Consider the following 22,049-nt stretch of genomic DNA (forward strand, 5'->3'; position numbering starts at 1 on the left):
GCCCTTAACAAGCCTGTCAGTAGTTAACTTTTATTTCTTTCTCATTTTCTTAATGACTTCAGTTGTTTCTCCAGCACTCTGGGTACTGGACGAATTATTAGCATATGAAAACAAGGAGTGTACTGTTGGTAATTGTTTTGTTTATAAAATCTTTCCCAGTTTCCATTGTCTATTTCTCCACCAAGAAATGAATACAAGCTTCAGTTACCTGGGGGTGTAACATATGTTGTTAGTATACTTCGAGTCTCTATTTGCATTGTTATACCCTGGAATACGTGTCTTTAATCATCGCAGTTGGAAATTACCTTACTTAGCATTTTTAGTTTCTGTTTGCTCAGAGAGATTTTGTGAGTCAAAGCCAGCAGCCTGTGTACAGTGTAGCCAGCCAAACCTGAATTTTGCGCCTGAGAATGGAATTTGTCACAGCTCCAAGCGCTTTTTAATGGAGCTTTTTGTTTAAGTAAATGTGAAGGAAATACCAGCATTTCAGTATTCCTTCTCTCTAATAACTTAGTAAGAGCTCTTTTCAATTTATGTTTTTGCCTAATATTTCCCTTCCTTTCTCCCATGGGCAGTCTTTACACACAGGGCAGATGTTTGGTCTGGAAGCATTAGGAGTCCAGCATCCTGCAAGGAGACACTCTGGAGCTTTTAAGAGGTGGAGACTTTTTTATATTGCAGAAAGGATCAGGGTGACTTGAAAAAAATTGTTTTGGTTTTGGGGGGATCATTTGAACTCCTCTCTCTCTCTCCTCTGCTACTGTTTTGGGCTAAGTGCTGGTATTATTTTTACTGCATGACATACCTTGCTTTCCTAGATGGATATTTGTGTCCATATTATCTGCAAGAAAAGTTACTGTTGACATTGATTATTTAAATATTCATAATCAGCTTTCAAATTTCCAGACAAATCTATGTGGAAAACTCACAGATTGGTGCTTTTTCAAGTTCTGGCCATATTTGAATGGTATAATTTTTAACCACCAGAGCCAGAAACTCTTGCTTTAAAGTAGAAAATATAGAGTTAGCTGTATGAATCTAGTATGTGATATCAATACTAGGAATAAACAGGAGGACCCTTACTGTAGTGGAATGCAAAGAAAGACGGTTATTGTCCATGAAGACTCAGTGATAAAATAATCTTTGAAAAATATACCCCAAATACTAAGGCTCAGAGAGAATGCCAATAGCATCTGCCACTGGAACTGGAGGGTAAGACTGCTACGTAGGAGGGATGTGTAATAAAGAGATGCTGTAGTATGGAACTTGCAGGATATTGCAGCCTCATCAACCAGCTCTAAGTACTGGGTGTAGGAGGCCAAACCAGCATTTGGTGTGATTCAAATGATGCACTTAAGAAGGCCTGGGGTTTAGGAGTGCTGTGATGCTGCTGAGCTGGAGCTGAGCTGATGCCAGTGCCTGAGGTTAGGACAGGATGCAAGAGCTGCTTTTCCCTTGCATGGTTGGAATGAAATTTACGGCAGCAAAGGCTGCTCATCAATGGATAATTTCATGTTGTAGCTTATCTATTGTTTTTGAAATCTGTAGGCAGATCAGAAAACTCATGCCTTTATTTTTTTAGACCTGGAATGTACATGCCTTAAATAATGTAGGTTTCTGGCGCTGGAGTTCCTTGTTTAGCTGCATTTGCAAATCTACTGAGGAAGCACAGACCTGTCTTACCTACTGTTTATGTTGCATCATGTTGTACTTTCTGTGCTTGACTTAATGAAGATAATTAACTTCGGACCAACAAAAATTACTTTTGCTTTGCTTTATTTGATGAAGAATGCTGCTCAGTGCAGAATCCTGGATTAGGCTTTTGGATGTCATAGTACCTAGTGTTTGTCTCTTTGTAGGATAACATAAAGCATAATAGAAGCTTTATTTATAAGCATAAGGTGTGGTGTTTTGAAGACTCTGTAGCAGAATTACAATCCAAACTTGAAATTTAGTAAGACAGCTGCAGCCCCTTTCATTGTAAAGCGCAGTTTGAATTATCTTGTTGCAACAGAAGTAAATGAAGTTCATGTTACAGTAGAAACTTAGTAGCTAAGTGCTCCTAAGTGACATAAATTTATTTAGAGGACTAAATGTACACTAAATTTATTTAAACCATTGAAATATGGGTAAAAATACAATGTTCCATACATAAAATAAAGTTCAGAAGTGATTTTGTCATGATTTCACTGTGTAAGACAGAACTGAGCTGCAATTTTACTTATTCAGTCTTGCTTATTCAACACTATGAGTGGGATATCTGTGTTGGATGGTAATATGTGTAAATATGTTGGTTTAATTTAATAGTTCTAGGGGAAGGCAACAGGAAGGCAACACAATAGTGTGGATAAGCAATAGCACTGCAACCGTGTCTCAGACAATAGTCTGCTGTGAAGAGCTGACTTCCAGGCTCCAATTGAAGTTGCACAGACGTCTCTCTAAGGGGGGGAGCTCAGTGATCAAAAAGACACCAAACAGGATGGATAACAATCAAACAAGGGATTTTTTTAATATTACATTTTAAACTGATTAAAGCTACTTTTATTTAGGGGAAAGTGTATTTGAGTGTATTTAAATTCCACATTTATTGTTATCAATATTTAAGTCTGTATACTTTAAAATAAAATCCCACTATGTATTTGCCACTAAAATTTTAGCAAATGAGGTGCTGAATTGAAACTAGCGCTAATGAACTGGCAACCTAGCTTTTGACAATAAGTAGAGTTTTTTTAATTCTAGTGTAGTATAACTGTTCAGATTGTTCCACACACTTTCTCAACTTAGAATGAAAGATAAAAAGCAAAACATTTTCACATTTGAATAATAGCCGAGGGAGCTGAAGGGATGAGATGCCTTAGTTCTAGAAGCATTAAGCATTTACTTTTTTTAAAGTAACTAAATAAAATAAGATTGTATAACTTCTGTCCACATGCAGTCTGAGATTAGTATGAAAGTGAAATTCTATTTTAGAAAACATGCCGTATCACATTCATCATTTTCTGGAAAATAGTCCGGATTATTTAGTATAGTAATCTTAGGCAACTAAGCTCACTAGAGTAGAAACACAGATTTTATAAGTACTCAGGGAAATGGGGGTGGAAAGAAAGGGGTCTAAACATAAAGAAAATTGTTTTGGACATCTGGGTGCCACAAATGTCCTGGCCGGGGGGAGCCGTAATCTCTATAAGGGAAAACAAGAGTTGAATGGAATTGAAGTATCTGATTACGTGTATATTTATGGTATCTCCTTATTAACAAAGCAAGAAGCAAAAGCTTATGTATGAGGTTGTAATACATTTTGTTGAATGAAGTCCAATTCAGCCTGTTCCCATATGCACAGCAGAATTGTCTCTCCTCTTTTCTGAATGCTGCACTTCCAATGGCCAACACAGTTTTTGATGAGTGCTGGTGTAATTGTTGATGGAACCCATACACAGAAACCAAGATAAAGGGGAACTTCTGCAGAATCAAATAATTATTTGGAAACAGCTGTTGAAGGCTAAATAAAGGTTTTTGATACTAGTTGGAGGATGAGTGACACTGTGCTCTATTATTACTTCATTTTTGATATCTACAAGGAGGAACTATCTCTGCAAGCGTGTGTGAGAATTAGGATAGTAAGTGTCATTTGTCCATTTAGAGATGAGGAATTGGAGCAGACAGTGATTAATTCATTTTCATGAAGTTGCCCTGAAAGTTGGAAGACAGGATGGTTAATCCTGGTAGTCTGTCTAGACTGGTGGCTGATAACAGTAGTGAGAGAATTCAAAAAGTGCTTGCACCTTGAGATTTCCAGCAACTTCTTTGAGGTTTAGGTGAGAGTGAAGTATTTTCATGTCTGGCTATGTAATAATAGTATTTTTCTGTATGGATTAGATATAAATAGGATATAAATAGATGTGTGTAGATAGAAATAAGAAGGATGGCAGTATAGAAACTGCCATGTTTCTGTTCAAATTTGTGTTTTGAGTAGGAACTTTTAGTATTTGTATCTTCCATTTCATTATCCTCTCTTCCCCATTTCATGTTATTTGCCTGTCTTGAGTTGAAGTGATGCAGATACTGATTTAAAGGTCTCTTGTCCTCCAGCAAATTTCCTTAGTACAGAGGATCACTGAGCATGGTAAAAGGACAATTGATTTTGATTAGGGAAGAGGACAGTGATAAGTTTGATTTGCCCCAATTGCATTGTGAGTGTCTTGTTTGCTGATGATACAAACTAAGTGGTTATCAGTTTTGTACCATGTTACATTGGCTGGTTTCTCCTGGCAGCAATGCAGCAGTTCTTGTTCAGTGTCTGGTTCTGAACATGCTGCTGAGAATGGTCAGGCTGTCCTTTACCGACGGGCAGGCTGCTGTTGTGCTTCTGGGCTAAGAGAGGAAAGTGTGGCCTTCACGTTCTTAGAAACTGTAGCTCTTTGGATTCTTGGATGGGAAGAATCAGAGGCACATCCTACTGTGGCCACGGCCGCCTCTTAAAAAGAGCTGTGGGAGCAATGGGAAAGGATTTGAAGTGTGTTGCTAAAATGCAGCAGGTGAGTGGTTTGCTCGCCCAAATTATGTCCATAATCGGCACCCTGCGGTAGTTCTTCCCGGGGAGGAGGGCTGCAGCGTCCGAGGGCAGGGCGCGGCCGAAGGGTCTCCGGGCGGTGCGGAGAGGCGCGGGAGGCCGCGGGGCGCACGGCGCGCCCTGCGGGGCAAGCGCGCTGTTCGCCGAGCGCTGCGGCCGCAGCGGCCCCTTTAAGGCGCGACCTGCCGGGATCAGGTGCGCGGCCGGAGCGATGACGTCATGGGGCGGGGCCGCGGCTCCCGCTCGCGCTGCCCGCGCCGCGGGACGGGGCGGCGGCGGCTGCGCACGTGCGCGGGGCGGCGGAGAGCGCGCGGGGCCGCGCGGGCCGGGGGCGGCGGGAGCGGCGGGAAGGGTCTCGGTGCGGGGCCGCTGCAGCAGGTGTCGGCTCGGCTGCTGTGGGGCTGCCTGCCGGACAGGCACCTGAAAGCTTTTCTCCGTCAGCAGCCTAGGTGGGAAAAATGTGCTGTGTGCGGGGTGTTTAATTGTTTGCAGATTTAACTGTTTTTTGGTTTTTGTGGGTTTTTTTTTTGTTTTGTTTTTTGTTTTTTTTTTTTTTAAATACGGCCATCCATCGTGTTGTATGTTTCATTTGTATTTGCTTGTTTAAACTGTTGCTTAGCTGGTAAGTGAGCAGCAGATACTGCCTTAGTGGATTGTGTTTTCCATGATGATGAATTGTGCTGTGTACCTACTGTCCTTGATGGAAAGTGCTGCGCGAAATTCCACTCTTTATACTTGGGTAAATTAAGGCAAATCCAAACGTTCGGGTTGGGACTAGAGAAGGGATGTCAGATGTCACAGAGCTGCTCTTCCTCCCTTGCCAGTGGAAGATTATATCCCCCCGTATGGAAAAGAGACTAGACCTTCTGCCAGTTAGGTGGGAATGTGTAAGCCCGTGTGGAATTTACAGCGCCTGATTATTCGTATGCATAGGAATTGTGTTTGCTGGTTCTGGAGAAGAAAGGCAAAGGATTGCTTGTAGCTTTGTTTCAGGGTTTTGGTTTTGTATTTTTTATTGGTTGGTTGGGATTTTTTTTCTTTATAAGGTGAGGGGAGTCATTGAAACCTTTCTTTGAACATTCATTTAATCTTCATGATAAATAGACTTCTATATCTGTAGTTCTAATTTTTGCCTAATATGTTCACTTTTCACCATATAAGTTAAAATTGGCAGAAATAAAGAAAAAAATTCCCTGCTCAGAGGAATCATCATGTGAAGATAAAGTTGGCAGGAGGACCTCTGTAATTTTCTGGGTAGCAGAAGGATGTGATCAAGTAAAACATGGGTTTAGCAGGCTTGGTTCTTAAGAACTAGAGAAAAGTCTCTTGGGCATTCTTATGCTAAAAATGTAGGCTAAGACTTCCCTTTGAAGTCCTGATTTGGAAATGCCCATCTCTACCACATCGAATTTTTTGCATTAGATTCCAAAGTAGATTTAGTCTCTTCTGATCTTGCAGAGCAGGGTTCTGGAGTAAGTCTTTGTTTAAATAAACAAAATTACTTGTATGGATGTATGTATATGCTAAGAGTTGTGCTATTTTTGGTTTTGAATGCATACCTCTGAATCCATCATTCTGCAGGTTTCTTTTTCTATTGTCTTGATAGCATTTCAGTCTAATCAGTATTCAATGGGTGATGTTTTTGCTCTCTAAATTTAGCTGCTGATGTTTATATACTACTTGGTATTCTGTATTGGTCTTTGTAGAGGGCATCCTGCATAGACAGATCAGCCCCCATGGCCTTTGTCCTGGAAAATGCATCATCCCAAATGACATATTAACTGTGGGCTTTTTAAAGGGATGAATATGTTAATCTGGCATGCTTTAAGACCGGTGCAGTCTTTAGGTCTGTTAATGTATACTTGCTCTTCATGTGTGCCTTACACCTCGGGGAGAGGAAACAGAGTGAATGACACATTATGCTAGTGTTTACTACTCTTTTTTCTTTTTTTTCCTTCCCTATTTATGCAGACAGTATGGGTGTTGTGTCAGAAGCAGGCCTGTAGTCCAGTGGGATGTTCCATGGGACACCAGGCTAAGGTGAACAAGTAGGTAATCCAGGGCATAGCAGGATTAGTCCACAGGGTGCAATCTGGTCAATTACTTTTCTACCTGAAAATCTCTTTAACTTTTAAGTGTATTTTTTCATTACAGCACCTATTACTGTGACAGATGTGACTTTCCATAGATTTTTGGCAAGTGGCTTACTGTTTCCTCTGGATGTCATCACTTATTTCTTACCCTTCTTGTTCACACTGAGCATCTTAAGCCAGTTTAATTTCACTGGCTGTGAAATAAACAATAGCCATCATGAGATGTGATTGTGTATACTGTTGAAAAAGTCACTGAAATGTAACCATCTGCAACAGCTTTTTTAGGTGCTTGAAATTTTAAGAAGTAATGGCTGTTCTGATGAAATCATTAGAAAATATTTTGAGGTGAAAAGAAAGCTGATTCAAGAATTGTATTACTTCCCCTCTCCTTTCTAATGGCTTATTTTCATAGAGGACTTAGTTTTATGAATTGCAAATAAAAGTTGGTTTAAGATACTAATTCCCCCATTGTGACTGGGAGGATTCCTGGAATCATGTGTGGCATTGACTTTTGTTTTCAGCTCTTCAGTGTTGTGGCATGGATTTAAATGCTCTTGGGAGTTCCATGCTATATATGTACATCCTGACTGCATATCAGTCTGCCAAGTTTCAGTCATAGGACAAAAATAGAACAGAAAAATAATTAATGCAGAATGTGAAATTGTGGAAGAGAATATTTTACGAATCTCATCACCTTCTCTATTACTATGGCTTTGTGATCTTGTTTTTCTGTTAAGCAATACAAAAATAAAGTTAATTCAGCCAAGCTTACTTTCATTTGGGTTTCACAGTGATGCAAGATATTTTCCAAAGTGAATCTTACACCTTCAACCTGTCATCTCCTTTTTGTGTCAGATAAGAGGCTGAAAAGCATTGGTTTTATTTGATGCAGGCAGGTGAAACAAACTTGCACAATTTCCTTTCTCAAGACTTCTTGCAAGTGTTTTGTCAAGTATCACAGTATTGCTAAGATTCAAGGTTTACAGATTGTGTGCTGCAATTTAGGGTCACAAAATTATGGAAGTTCTTGACTAGTGTAGGAAAAATGGATACAGATTTATCACTCCGCTTATGCTGGTTCTGTGCCATATGTGTGCTTTATGTAGGAAAAGTTTCCTGATTCCTGACGTAGTCAAACTTAGTCAAATTAATTCCTCAATAACCTGTGATCATATTAATAAGGAAATTCCTTTTTCTACAGGAAAATGATTTTTGTACCACGCATCTTAAGGCATAAAACTCTGTATGTGTGTCTTTCCCAGCTGCAGAGGTGACAGGAGACTTGCTTTGAACACAGCATGGCATCACAGTCACTCAAAGAATGTGCTCATGCTTTGACCAAGAAATTTAATTTAGTGCTTTGCTTGATTAACAGGCATCTATAACCTGGTGTCTTACTTGCAGTCAAGAAGACCTTTTGCCTTCCCTTTTTGATAGGGTATTTATAAAACATTCTTTTGGCTTGGGTCCACTTACTGAGGTGGAAGTCACAAAAAGCAGGGTGGATTAAGCGCAGTGCTCTGTGTTTGGCAGTCACTGGGAGTAAGTATGCAGTAGAATTGCTTGTCTTATTTTTGTGGTGGTTTTGGGAGGGTAGTAGAAACAAGAAGTGCAGTTATTTGTGGTATTTGTGGTGTTACCTCTGTGGTAAAGAGTGGTATTTAGATTCTTGCTTGTCTTTAGTAACTTTTAAGCCCTGGCTTTTGTAGTCTTCGAGACTTCCCAGTGCTACAGGTAAAACTAGTTTGAGTCACTCTTAGGAGTTCCTAGATGTAGAAAGTCAAATTGCTAGCAGGATGTGTTCATAGTAATGTGCTGAGAGTATTAGCACTTAGTTTTTCTTCTAGTATTTATTTTTTGTTTGTTTGAATCATCTGCCGAAAGAAAGACTAGTTTCGATGAGAAGCACTCTGCCTTGTAGGACATAAACATAAGAAATAAAATAGCTTTTATCAGTTAAGGGGAAAATATTGAGTGTATATACCAACTTTTTACTCTTAAGATTATAAATGAGCCAGATTATTTTGTCAAGTATAAGGTTTGTCAAGTATAAGGTTTGTAATGGAATTATGACAACAGTACTCTTGATAGCAATGACTGGACTTCACCTATGAAGAAACTGTTTCCACTTCATTGCTCCCAAGCTTGTTTTTGAAGCTAGTTTAGGTTTTATTTGAACAGATGTAGTCTAAACTAATTTAACTGGCTCTAGCACCCCAAGTTGCTCCACACAGAAAATGCTTGTGGAGGCTATGTAGGGAACATTGAGGAACAGATCTGACTTCAAACCACCCTGGCCTGTCTTTCCACCTGGCTGTTGTTTACCCTGACCAGGTTGCTGTGTTGCCATGTTGAAGGGTTGCACAAGGATGAGAATGAGCAGTTGGGAGGCTGAAGGAAAGTGGGGGCGTAAAAGCTTTGTCCTCACATTAGTCAGTGCCTGAGTAGTCTTGAAAAATATTTCTGATTCTCTTTTGGTAGCTACCAAAACAGCACTATGCTTGGTTTGGTATGAGAAAAGGCAAAAAAATTTTTGCTCATCCTGTAATTTACAAGCTATTTAAATAGCTCTGAGTTACCTGACTTTAATAAAAAAGTAACTCGGATGGTCAGAGAAAACAGAATGTTTTGGTTTTTTTTAACATGAGTCCATTTGATTCTAAGGTTATGTTAATGAAGTAAAAGCAAGACTTTGCTGTGCCTCCCCACTCCCCAGACCTTATTTAAACAATTGTCATGCCATGTGGAAAAGGTCAGCTGAGTACAGCATATGTATTTGCCCAATATGTTTGAACACATTGCCCTAAAGTTTGTTAAGACTGTTGTTACATTTTTTTGGTGTTTTTTCCATCCTCTTGAAAATTGCACTGCTGATGTGGCAACATGAGCTTCTCTTTCTTAACCCGCCTTCTTCACCCTCCTCAGACCCCAGAAAAGAAATTGTTGATGGTCAATGCTTTCTATCCACAGAATTAACTCTTTTGACCTCAGAGGTTTTCAGTGAAGAGGGCAAACATCTGTTTTCAGACTTCTTAAAAGTCCAGGGGATGCATTCTCCAAGTTAAAAACTAGTGTCCCAGAAGAATATACTTACTCAAAAGAAAGAGGCTAGAAAAGGTTAACCGGGGGGATTAATTTGCATCAGTTGTTTTGAACTGATCTCTCCTGGAGTGAATCTTCATTGTGGCTGCTCAACGACAGGGCAGGGCAGGTGGCTGGGTCTGGGCTGGGGCCTCCTCCTCTCTCCCTGTTCAGCTCTTGGTTGAAGTGGCTCCTGCAAGTGGCTCACAGCTCAATGCAGTTCTTGAAAGCAGTGGGAGTGTGAGGCCAGGGAAAGTACACAGACTGACACAGTCTGCTGTTTCCCTGAGTTAAATGAAACTGCGCCTTCCGTCTGTGTTCCCGATTGCTGCGCAGCCATCTGACTGCAGATGGAGGGGCAGCTTTGTTATCTGGGTAGGAGGATCTAACTACAGGCCACTGTCAAAAGCATTGTTCACCCAGCCTACTTTCCTGCTTTTGAGGGAGAAGGCTAATGAAAAAAATAAAATTTCCATTGATAGAGTTGTTTTTTGCCAACTGTTTTTTGCTGTCCTGTTCCACGTCATTTTGCAAACTTAGCAGTGTTAGCATAAGGGGAGTGGAACGGGCGCGTGATGGTGAGCAGATCCGCCCTGGTAGCAGCTGTCAGCTTGGCACAGCTGTATCATAAAACATACTGTAAGTTACCTGTGCTAGAAATTAGTGGCTAGTGCATCTGCATGGTGTCTTGGCTTTGGTGACAAAGCTCGTAAAGAAACTGTAACTACTGTTTCTGTGGTCCTGTACCCCTCTGTAGTTTGCTGATCTGTGTTGTGCCAGTTACATGTGCATACTGCAGGACTACGCTGTATTCTGAATAACTGAAATTATAAAAGTAGCCCACTTCATACTTGTATCTTCTGGTTATTTTTAACCCACATAATTTTCATGAGGCAATTTGTAATGTGGTCCTATACTGGTTGCCACCTGCAGAGCATCAGATGAGAATAGTTAGAACTGCTCTGTGAAAGTTTGGCAGGATCTTCTGCAGCCAACTTTTTTGTTGGTAGTCAAGAAACTTAATCTTTACCATGTAGCATTTATTTCTGACAAACTTCTCCATGTAGACAAACTTAGGGTATTTAAACTGTACTAAGTGTGCTGGCATTTACAGCTCTATGAGTGGGAGTGCTGTGGTGGGTAATTATATGAAGGTGAAGGGAAGGGCTAGCATAGCCTTTGCTAGGTAGGAAGCTAAAAGATCTGCAAAAGCAGAAGGAAGCCAAAATCATATGACTGCAGACATTTGGAAAAGAACTCTTCTCAGTCTTAAGAGAATGGTTGTTTCAGCTCTGTCATCTATGCTTTTTCTTCAGGTTTTTTTTTTAACTTACACTTTTTTCATTTTTCTTGGCTATCTCTCTTTATCTTGCCAGCTGTGAAGGTATGCTATTGGCATGCATGCTTTAACAGATGGGGTTATTTGCAAATACATTTGCTTCAGATTGCTGATGTCTGAACCAAAGCAAAAAAGCAAGGAAGGCAGAGATTTTGGGCTTGTCTCTGTTGGTTTAGCTTGCCTCGTTTTCCTGCCTCATTTCTGTCTGAGGTAGCTGTGTGGATGGCTGGATAATTGCTACCATTGCTCTCCCAGTTGCCCTGAGGGTTGCAGTACTTGACCAGAACAGTTTGAGGGTTGCTGTGCTGTACTAATTTAGATGAAATGTTAGAAGAGTTGAAATTATTTCCCCCCCCCCCCTTCTTCCTGTTCTGTGCAGAAGTGTGGTAATTGCTCTGAATTCTGTCTTAGTTTTGTGGCAGTGAGTCAGATTCTTAGCTGGTATGTTTGGCAGAGTTTTCTTTTGTGAGTGCAGTGTAGCACTGCAGTTCTTCAGCTGGGGACCTGTCCCCCTGCTTCTGCTCAAGGCGTGGAGCCCTGCTTGCTGTTTGAACTGTCTGACCCTCACCAGCCCAGAGTGAGCTCCTATTTTCTGCCTAATGCAGAGGGATTTGTTTTAGTAGTAAAACCCTTATTGTCCTTTGCTGCTGTATGATTCTAAAAAGTTTTAATTTTAGGTGTGATGGAAACAGAACTGATCTTGCTTTCAAGGGAAGATTTAGAAATAGTTTTTATGCTTTCTTCATGCACTGAAGTATTGAAGAACTCGTTATTGTTTAGACAAGTAACTGGTAGTCTCCACTATCCACATGCTGAGGGACTGTGCAAAATTATGTCAAAGCAAGTGTTTGAAAATTTCCACAATTGGATCCATATTTCTTGCAGTTACTCAGGTATGTGTGGACACTGAAGCACTTTATCAAAAAGCTGCAAACGAGTTCTAAAATTATGGAAACTGAGGATGAAGCAAATAGGAATTTGCAAACATCAGCACCACAAAGCTCTTGATGTTACTGATTTAGATGCTTTTGCCCTTCTGTGGGCATTGGCCAGCATCACCTCATCAAGGAGGTCAGTGGAGTCATGGGGGATATATGTGGTCTCTGTGTCTGAGGAGGAAAGGCAAATGCTTTGTGCTTTGGAAGGAGGAGGACTAAAGGAGTGTAGAGACCAGTGTTTTCTCTGCAAGGGTGCTTACCAACTTTGGGTCATTGTTTTGTGGAAACAAGCCACTTTACTCTTGGTAAAATTCCACAGATATTTGAGAATAAACACGCAGATTCAAGAAATAGTGTGAGACACCTGGAAGACTTGGTCACTCTTTCTGTATGCTAAAAATGAGGTTTGGCATATTGCTTTTGCCTGGCAAAAGTCTGTGTTGGTGTTGCAAACTGTGTTTTTAAGTTATTTGGCTTCCTTGAAACAAGCTGTTTGAGGAAAGAGTGCTACAGAGTTAACATGCTGCTTTAACCACGCACAGCTGTGGAGGAGATTTTGAGCCCAGCATGATTACTGAACATTGGACTGGTTTTTGTTCACAATTACGGCACTGTCAGTGCACTTCAGAAAATTACTTTATTTCAAATTTGTTCACACTAAATCTTAAAGTTGTGTAGAAGCATCATGAGGTTAAAACTGCTTTGACTATTGTGCTTTTGCTATATTTTTCCTTTCTTGTTCACCTATTTTTGTCCCTCCAAAAGTCTGTCATTATGGAAAGACATGGTTAAAACTTGGCTCTGCCCCTTCTATCCTGCAAGACCAAATTGTTCTTAAGGCAAACCAGTTTAATTGTATTCCAAATGCTTCCTTTTTGCATTGTTTGTTTCTATTAGGTAAATGGTCCCAGTGGGGATAGTATCTTCAATTCCTTGTATGTCCAAAGCATTATTATGTTTCAGTCTGATTCTGTTAGCATTATATTGTGCTGGGGCAGCAAGACAATGGTGTGCATTGGTTTGGGGTTTTTTTTTTGGTAACATAACCAAAGCTTTCTCTACAGCTATTTTGGTCTTGGATGTACAGTAAGTCTCCCTGTCTGTGCTGTAAACGTGACCGTGTTAGAAGAACAAATTGATGCTGAATGCAGATGGCAGCCCTGTCCTGGAGCTGTACTGTAGGAGTGTCTGGGAAGAATTGTGTAGTATTGCTAATGCTGAGCTTATGGGAGGTTTTGGGGATAGGAAGCCGTTTTTCTGAACAAACTTCTTTTTTCCGTGATCTTTATCATTGGCTTTGGGGATGGTTCCAGGAAGTGTCCTGCAATAATTGTTCTTTGAAAAGCTGCTTTTAAGTTTGTATTGAAACTGCAGGGCTGTAAACGGAGGGACCAAAACTGAATCTATCTTATGAGTCCTTTCCATTTTTTTCTGTTAAACGGTGACATGTTGCTCCTGGTTATCAATTTCTTCTACAAGAAAACAGTCATTGACATTTAACTGCAGAGTCTGCAGGAACCTCTCCAGCTCACTTGTCACACTGAGGGGAGCCCTGCCTTGCACAGGCAGGCAGCTGCTGTAAAATGAAGTCAGCCCTTGCAGCTCTGTCTCCCCTCCTCTGCCCCCAGTCTGTCTCTCTTATAAAAGGGTTTGGAAAACCTTCCTCCTCCTTGCCTGGCCCTGTGTCCGAGGGGGTTGTGTCTGCGAGCAGGGCTGGGCCTCTGGCCTTATCTCTGTTGTCAGAGCTGCCTGCCTGGTAGGTGGCAGTGGGGGCAATGCTTTTTGAATGAGACTTTCCTGTGCTTAGGGAGGCCCTTGTTTTTTTGTTTTAACAGCTTCCTATTGTTTGAACAGCAGGTTATCCCCTCCCATGCTATTCTAGCTCTTTCCTCCTCCCTTAAATAATTTTTCTGTGCAAGTATTAATCAGAGCAGTTACTCTCACAGTGAGTCCTCAGTTTTCCTAACTCATTCTGTTCTCCAGCTTCTGTTGTGATACCAGTGTGGAGTTCACACAATAAATAGAAAGCAGCTTCTGAAGGTAGGTCTTTCTGATTTTTAATTCAACATCACCACCACTGTGATGTGACTGTTTTGATTGAATTCAGGTTGTCATAGGAATTCTCTCCTACATATGGTACTGAAAGATAGAAAATTCTGCTTTTCAATGTGGCTGGCTTTTGTTTCTAAGATACAAAGAAAGAATACTGCTTCAGTTAGTTAATAGTTTGCTTTTCAGAGTTCCAGTCCTGCTAGCTAATGGTGTTTCATATGTATACATTTTATGATGTTCTGCCTCTGTGAAGGGTACTTTCTAAGACATAAGCTGCCTCTGCTCTACCATACCATAACTTTTTCTGTCTAACAGTATCCATGATAAATTTGAAGATAAAACTTGTCAGAATCTCTTCTCACCATATCAATTGTTACAGCTGGAAAGGATGTTGGCAGTTCATTTCCCATCCCACTTATTTTACAGTATAAGAATTACTCAGTCAGAAGTGCTCCAGACTGCTTTTTTGATAAGTTAGATGTGGTTTTCCTTCCCTCTACTTCTTGGATCCTGTGTAAGAAAATTGATAATGAAATGAGGTACTAAACACATGCAGAGCTTTTATATTATTTTAATGTGCTGATTTATAAAAGTCAACTTGCTTTATGTTTTCCTGATCCCCCGCCTTCTATTAAGCGTCTTGTTTCCAAAAATAGTAATAGTTTTGTGATTGTTTGAAGTCTGTCACTACTGTTTCATACTTTTTGTAGTTCAGCTTAGCAAAAAGTATGTATTTGTTTAAATTTCTAGATTTGAAAAAAAAGAAACAAAACCCCTTACACTATTTTGATATATTTGGTGACACTAAGCAGAAGTTCTAATTCCACAAAATTATAAATCCTGATCTAGACTTTGTCATCACAGAGGGTGAAGGAAGGGGGAATAATCTGTGTATCAGTTCCAATACTTGACATTCAGTATAATAAACATTCTGCCTGCTCTAATGCATTCCAGATTGTAATTCTTGTCTGTTTAGGCTGCCTGAGAAGACATTCCTTAGAAAACAAAGACATTGATTATAGTCTTCAGAGGCAGGATTCAACTGATCCGTACCTGGAAGATGAAGTCCCAGTGTCCTTGCCCCAACTATGACTTCTTGATAAGCTGATTCAGGTCACTAACATAGTAGGACATAAAGCAAACCCCCTCCTCCCCCCTTGCTATCTCTCCAAATGTGCTAATTTTGTGAGCTGAATATGCGTCTGTGAGCCTAAGTGTGAACTGCCTGCCCCAGAGTACTCATGTGGAGGGAGAAGTGCCCTCTTCACTCTGCTATGGTGGCCCCAAGATTTTGGCTTCATTTGGTTAATTTAATAAGGTTCCTCTCAGAGGTTGTCTGAGATTATACATCCTCTTTCTAGAACACTGTATTTCATGGGAGTTAGAGAAGCCGTAGGCTTTTTTATTACTATTATTATGACTGACAGTTCAGAAACCTCTTGGAGTTTTTTGATGGAGAAGTGTTGCAGTGGATATACAGAAGTTTGTGTTTTCTGAAGTTGTTAATTTATGACGGAGTTATGTCTGTAGGTTATGACAGTGGTCTCAAGAGTTTTAGGTATCTTAAAAACCCAAACAGGATGATTCCAGGTTAAAGAGTTCTCTGTTTAAGGCCAGAGAAACATGACAAACAGCCCGTGGAGTGAAGGAAGCAGACTGTGGTGGCTGTCAGGTTGAACAATGGTTTTGGCACACCTGCTGCTTTGCTGCTGAGCTTCTCTGTGTGCTTGGCAGGAAAGGAGTGATTTGGAGGATAACCAGATAGATTTTTAGATGTTTTTGGTACGTTTCCATCTTCTCTGAGGGAGAGAAAACAGAAGCACTTGCTTTATAATGTAACTAATGGCTGGTTGAAGACTGGGACCATAAACTTGGGGCAGGATTTAATAATGCACTTAGAAATGTGGAAGTCAATATTATGCTAGACTTGAGGGCCCTTAGAAGGGAGTGCAGGGAGACTGATTTACCATGGGAAGGGGGAATGGTTGGGTAGAGTTAAAGCAATGTGTTAGAGAAATTTATGCTCATACTGCCCCTTTGAGTAGACATAAACATAATCAAGAAGCAAAATAAACAAATGCATTTAGAAAATGTTTTTTCGTATGAGTTTTTCAACTCCACCATGTTCCATCTGATATTATTCCCTTGATGCTTCTTCTAGAAGTTGACACAGATTAAGATGTGAGACCAGATTACAGTCATGTTAATAGTCTTTTTAAATGATGTGTAATGCCATACATATTTATACAGACTTTCTCTGGAGCATCTCATGTACATGATTTCACAAGAGGCTATTGCTGAGCTAAATTGCTGAGTACCTGGGTTGCCAGAGTCTATTGGAATTGGAGAACTTAGGTGTACTGGGAAAAAATGAGAATGCTGAAAAGCTGGAGAAACTTTATTTCAGTCTTGCAAAGCAAATGCCTCTAATACTGTACCTTTTCACTCAAGCTCAGAACAGTTTAACTTTAAATGGAGTGAGCTCAGTTCTGATGGATGAGAAAGGTAAGATTTTTCCAGATCATCCACTTACTTGCACGTGTGCACGCACATGTGTGCATGATTTATTTTTTTTAATCACAGAGGAAGGATGCATAGACTCTTAATCTGGATAAAAAATTCTTATTTTTTCCTGTTTCCTTTACAGGTGTGTGTGTAAGGAAGTGCTATATAAGACTTGTAACGCTGGTTAAGCAATGAATAATGATTATAGTAACAGTGTGTCTGAATGCTTTTGTCTAGTATTGAAGGAAAATTTTGTAAATGATTTCTCAAAAAAAGTCATGGTGTAATAACTGAAAATACCATTGTGGTGTGTTAACCCTTCTTGATAAGGATAGCTGTTACAGATGTTGCTTTCCAAGATGTCTGGTGATTGTTCCTTGAAGCCCAGTTATTCTGAGGGGAGAGGACTTTAAAACAGGACAGTGTTTGATTTTGTCCTTTTATTGCCTTGCTGCTGTTCTGGATCTGAGTTTTTTTCTGCCTCAAGTTGCTAACGCAACAGTTGCATCTCTTCAGCAGCTTCTTATGTTTGCCAGCATATTGTCTGGGGAATTCTGGGGAAAACAAGTTCTATTGTACAGCCTTACAATGCTTGTAGAAGCGAGCCTGGAGCAATATCAGCTGGTCTTGCACTAACAGGATTTGGCAAGAGAAGGTGTGGGCAACATGTGACTGCTTTGCAACTGGAAGGTGAAGATTCTGTCCTGTGACCAGCTCTAGGGGATCCCAGTGTAGGGTGTATAACCTGTACGGGAGCCTGCAGGAAGAAGCAAGCCTTAGGGACCATTTTAGATTGCCATGGCAGGGTATGGAGTCCTCCACAGTTTTTGTGATGGATGTGCCTAACCCTTCTGCTCTGGTGAGTTCCCCAAAGACTGAAAGTATTTTAACATCAGAAAAGCTATATTTTATTTAAATAGTAATAGAAATGTTACTTTTTTTAAAAAGAAAAAAAAATTTAAAAATCTAGGGAAGACAAAATGGAAATAGGCTTGTGTGCAAGTTTCCTGTTACCAACTATGTCTCACTTGCCCAGCCTGTCAGTCACTGAATGGCCCCAAATGTCTTACTGGCAATTTTGTGCTAAGACAGCCATACCACACAATCCCTGGAGCTTTCATCTTTGAACAGCATTGGTACCTCCCCAAGAGGGCAGGACGGGACTACCCCTGCCCCAGGGGTGTTACATGGCATAGCCGCACTTTAAAGTATGGCACCCATAATTAGAAGCCAGAAACCAAATGCTTACATAAATGTTATCATCCTGAGACCCAGTTACTTTCCTGTTTCCTACTGTGTGTGATGGAGTGGAAGAACCCCTAAAGCTGCTGTTGTCTCTTGCCTGAGACCTTTCCCCAAAGCTTCTCTGTGCTCCAGTGCTGTTCCCCGAGGTACTTTGCTTAGGGAGTGGCACACATCATTGTAGGCTGGGCATTCTTTCTCTGTGGCAGAAGAAGGATGAACCGAGTACACAGAATAGAAGACAGAAGTTTAGGAAGCTGTGCTTTCTAAATTTCATGTGTTCTGTGCTGGACTAAGCCAGAAGCTGCTTAATCCTTTGCGCTTAACATTGCAGCACTCCTGGGAGTCCCTATTTAAAGGGTATGTGGGTTGTGTTTAGTTTCACAAGTGATTTCAGCCAATGCAAGATCAGATTTGGGAGAGTAACAGAAGTAGCTGCTTTTTTTTTTTTGTAGAGCTCAGACCCACAGAAGCATTGAAAAAGTTGAATTACTGCTGAAAGGAATTAAACTGAATCTCTAAAAGCATACTTTTTTTTACCATGCAGGTTGATATCTTACTGTCTGATGTTGAGCTAGACTGCAGTTTTTTCTAGGTACTCTTTCAGTGTTGAAATTAGTGGCTTTAATATTTGTTGTTGGCTGGGTACTTTGCAGTCCTGTCAGGACAGGCCTCCTTTTTGTGTATGAAAGCATGTGTACATATCCTAAAATTTGCTCCTTGTCAGTCTGTTTTAAAATAACAGCATGGAGTTTCATTAGAGGTGTTTTCCTTTCCACATGTACTAGTTGGTTAAATGTATTATAACTTTCCTGGGCACCTTCAGAATTGTTTTTATTTTATCTTTAACAGGTTTCTTCAGTTGCTAAGAAAAGAGCTTTTGTGACCTGTCTCTTCATGATCTTTTTCTGCCCATGAGCAACACACAAATAATTTGGAAAGGCCCCTTTCAGGGTATATACTTCCTCTTGAGTGCTTCCTGGGGCTTGGGTTTTTTTCTGTCTGGGAGATGTTTTGGGTTTTTTGTGGAGGTAGGGGGATTTGGGTTTTTTGTTTGGATGGGTTTGGGGTTTTTTGGTGGGTTTTTTGTAGGGAGCTTCTGGTGTCACTCAGTTGGGCCATTTCATTGCCAGGCAGAGAAAAAAAAAAAATCAAAGCTGTTGACATCATTCTTCTTTTTCTTACCCCAGCACCCAACTGATCTGTTCAGCTTGTATTATACTGCATTTGCACAGCTTCTGCTTCTGTGACCCATTAGGACAGAGCCTGCTTGTGCTTAACAAGAGTCTCTTTCATGCTTTGTGGATCTCTCCAGGCCACAGCAGGACACAAAATAATCCCTTTTGCATTTGGTAGTTTCACAGTACTTTTCTAGTGAAGATAAAACAACCTTTCTGAATGAAAACAATAGCATCATCTCCATAAGCTTGGTTTTGATAGAAGGAAATTGTGTCATTGTTTCTGCATCTTATAAAATGAACAGCAGTTTGTTTGGGTTTTTCTTCCCCAGCACATTACTTACAGATTTTAATATTTTAAAATCTTGGAAAGTTTATAAGTTTAAGTCAGTATGTAATTAGTTTCTTACGGTGATGTCTGTTAAGACTTAGAGAACCAAGTCTTTTGAATCATAATTTAAAAATTGTATTTGTATTTTGAATTCAGTGAGGCCAGATTTTTGTGGAAGTTCATATGCAATCTCATGGCTTCACCTTATTATTAGTTCTAACATAAAATAAAAGATACATATTTCAGAAAACGTATTTGTACAACAGTCTGCACACATGAAGCTTTCATTTTGTGTACTAGGCATATTCTCTAGTGTTTGAGTTTCTGAAATGTTTGACAAAGAAAGTATCCTTTGCCTGTTTTAGCCATCTATTCTTTCACATTGTGAGATCTGTTAAACTTGACTTTAAGGCTTTTTTTTTACTATCTTTAGAAGATGTTTTATACCAGAAGAATTCAAGCAATTTATCTGTTTGTACGGGGCTTCTCAATGAAAGTAAAATGTCAAGTAATGGACGTAGCTCAACATCCTCTTATACAAGGGTTCCTTTGCTGTGTTTGTAAGAACCATTTCATGACTTTGCCTATATTTGATATTTAACTGTGAATTCAGGATTGTTGTGCATTAAGTTATTATCCTCTTTTTTTCAAAACTCACAGAGCCCTGTGAAATGGCTCTTTACTTTTTAAGGTCTGTGATGGACTGAGTCTGCAGCTGGGGAGAAGCACAGTGTGCCCATGGCTGTTGGCTGAGCCAGCAATGGACCAGTTGGCCAGGTCTGGTCGTGGGCTGCAGGGAGGCCATGGCAGCATATTATAAACACTATTTGCTAGTTTGGGTTGAAAAGCCTTGAGGTATGGCTATGTCTATTTGCTTCATACTCAGAAAAGGACAGGACCCAGCCCATCAGCTTGCAGGGACGATCTTTCCCTAAATGCATTGATCAGAAGTTTTCTTCTGCTGGCCTCCTACTTGTGTAGTTCCACTACCCATGCTTGTCTGTTCCAGGTTGTTGGTGAGGTGTTAGGTGTCATAGCATGTTTCCCCCAACCTGCTTGTTTTATTCTTCCATATGCTATTAGCTGCTGTTGGATATGGGATGTTCTGAGTAAGTAAGCTTTTTCTTGTAGTGTGTGCAAGTGTTTTTCCTGCTCAAGTTTTGTAGCCTTCAGTGAGTTTCACAGCAAATGCTTCTCTATACAGAGCCAAATGAATCAAAAATGAGTTTCCCTGTTCTTATTAGTTATACTTATTCCTCTAAAACTACATAGTAATGATCTTAAACTCAGCTTGTGCATGTGTGTGCACACTCGTGATTCTGCTGAAATGTTATTTATAGCTATACAGCACAGATGATTGCTTAAAAAAGAGGAATAATCAGCATGTTGTGCATGCTGAGAGCATTTGCTTTATATTTTTATGTGAAGTATGAATCTATATAATGTTCTGCAGTGCAGCAGTGCTCCTTCTGCTTGTCAGTTTTAGCAAAACAGGAAAAAAATGATGTAAGCATTTAATACTGGGACCCAGCAAAGGCACCATAAACTGCTGCTCACTCTGCCTTTACTCTGTTTTTGTGAGTTCTCCTGTACTGCTTTAATTTTGCACCTTGGTGTGCTATTAGTCTGTCAAGAACCTGAGAGTTACAATCTGTCTTGGTACATGATAATCGTGGTATAGATAAAACACAAAATACAATGAACTAATACTTTCATCTAGAACTATTATTTTAATACCAAATACTGTCCTGAGCAAAGAAGGAAGAAATAAATGCTTTTATGGTACTAACAAATACATTATCTGGCCCCAGCTGTTGATCACAAGGGAGGTGGGAATTGTCTGCCCACCTCTGTGGAAGTTTTCACTTGCCAGTGTTATCAAAAGGTCCATTATGTGCATGTGTTGAGGAAACTGATTTCTGCCCTGGATGTCATCTTTCCCCTTGAGCACTACCAGGAAAGAACAGTGCATTGCAGTATTTGACTTTGAGATTCTTAGCACATCAAAAACATCAACCTGTTTTTCCACCCAAACGCTGTCCATCTGTTTGATCTCAGTTTGTTGCTACTCTCAGTGTGTTGCTGCCTTTGCTTAATCTTTGTTGTGTTTCCTTTGAAATCAAAAGTACTAATGGGGACGGACTTCTTCTGTTTGCCTGTTTTCCTGCAAAAAATGTGGTTGTTATTCTGTATGGATGTGTGTGTATTTCCACATTCAAAAGTATCAGAAATCATTGGTTTATAAGAGAGTTTAATGAAATAGAGGGGTTTGTGGTGCTGTAATGTGAACAGCGTATGGTTTGGGAGTTGATTGCTACTGACTTCTGTTTTAAGCAGAGAGAAAGGGGTGTGAAGATTGATGGGAGAACTCACAGTTATAACAAGGTAGCAGTTACAGATGAGGAAGAATTTTTCTGTTCAGCAATGAAAATCTGCAAGGTCGGGAAAAGAATGGCAGCAGGATTGTAGGATTTCAAAAGCTACCAGTCATTAAGCCATATGTTGTTGAATACTGCTGAAGACTACTTCTGAAATCTTTTAGGGCTCTTAAGTTATTGTTGGCCTGCAATTCACAAGCCAGAGTACAAATAGCTTTTTTTTTCTGGATCAGTGGTGTTACCTGTGAAGGGAGATGAGATAGTTTGTTAATAAAGTGCCATATGAAAATGGGCCTTGAAAGCATTTGGCAATAGCTGATGGCTGTAAAATACAGAATTTTG

At 40.1% G+C, this 22,049-nt stretch overlaps 1 protein-coding gene across 9 annotated transcripts in view; it reads left to right on the forward strand.

Moving 5' to 3' along the window:
• USP54 (ubiquitin specific peptidase 54) overlaps nt 1-22,049 on the forward strand; it is a 93,368-nt gene that overhangs the window by 17,332 nt on the left and 53,987 nt on the right. For 6 of the 9 annotated variants that reach the window (XR_010367296.1, XR_010367295.1, XM_064430561.1 and 3 more), the window contains exon 1: nt 4,865-5,019. The exons of 2 other annotated variants lie outside the window; for them this stretch is intronic. The gene's annotated coding sequence lies outside the window, so the exon portion shown is untranslated. Of the gene's footprint in view, nt 1-4,864; nt 5,020-13,948; nt 14,062-22,049 lie in introns of those variants that run through there. One more of the 9 variants, XM_064430564.1, reaches the window with a different exon arrangement.

Source organism: Passer domesticus, chromosome 8, assembly GCF_036417665.1.
Source record: "Passer domesticus isolate bPasDom1 chromosome 8, bPasDom1.hap1, whole genome shotgun sequence".
Classification (NCBI taxonomy): Eukaryota; Metazoa; Chordata; class Aves; order Passeriformes; family Passeridae; genus Passer; species Passer domesticus.